The sequence below is a fragment of the Elephantulus edwardii genome, unplaced genomic scaffold (assembly GCF_000299155.1).
Source record: "Elephantulus edwardii isolate Elephantulus edwardi_28Jun2011 unplaced genomic scaffold, EleEdw1.0 scaffold00065, whole genome shotgun sequence".
Classification (NCBI taxonomy): Eukaryota; Metazoa; Chordata; class Mammalia; order Macroscelidea; family Macroscelididae; genus Elephantulus; species Elephantulus edwardii.
In genome coordinates, this window is record NW_006399815.1 from 508747 (window position 1) to 509655 (window position 909).

The window sequence follows — 909 nt, forward strand, 5'->3', positions numbered from 1 at the left end:
CATAGTTGTTTTGATTTGCATCTCTCTTAGAGCTAGGGACTTTGAACATTTCTTCATGTGCTTTTTGGCCATCTGAATGTCTTCTTCGGTGAAGTAAAAGGGAACTTCTTAAAATCAAATCCCTGTGTATCAAAATTCTACTCCAATATGGTGAAAAGAAAGCCCATAATTTGAAAAAAAGAAATTGACAGTGACATTTCAGACAAGGGTCTAACAGCTAAAGGTTACAGAATGCTACAGGACCTGTACAAAAACCAGACTGACAACTCAATCACAAAATGGACAAAGACATCAAAAGACTCTTCTCAAAGGAAGACATTCAGGCTGCCCAAGAAACACATGAATAAATGTTCAAAATCACTTGCAATTAGAGAGATGCACACACCAAAATAGTGAGATACAATCTCTCTCGAGCAACAGTAACAAAGTTTAACAACAGAGCAAACAAATTGAGGAGGATGAAGGGAGATTGATATTCTAATGCATTGCTAGTGGTATTGTAAAACGGTACAATTGTTGAGGAAGGCATTTTAGCATTTCCTCAAAACACTGAACATAGAAATATGACCCAGCTATTCAACTGCTAGGAATAAATCCCAGGGAAATCAGAACTGAGACATGAACGGAGATATGTACACCTGTATTCATAGCAGTGTTATTCACAATACCAAGAAAATGAAAACATCTCAAATGCCTATCAACCAATGAAAGGATGGAGAAATTGTCATACATTTGTACAGTAGAATAGTATACAACACCAAGGAGCAACTATTTGATAAGATACTCTACAACATATTGAGAATCAGGAAGAAGGATCAGTACTCAGAACACATGGACTTGGTGATAGATTGAAGCTCAACATGTTGTTGTTGTTGTTGTTGTGTTGTTATGTGCCGTCGAGTTGTTTGC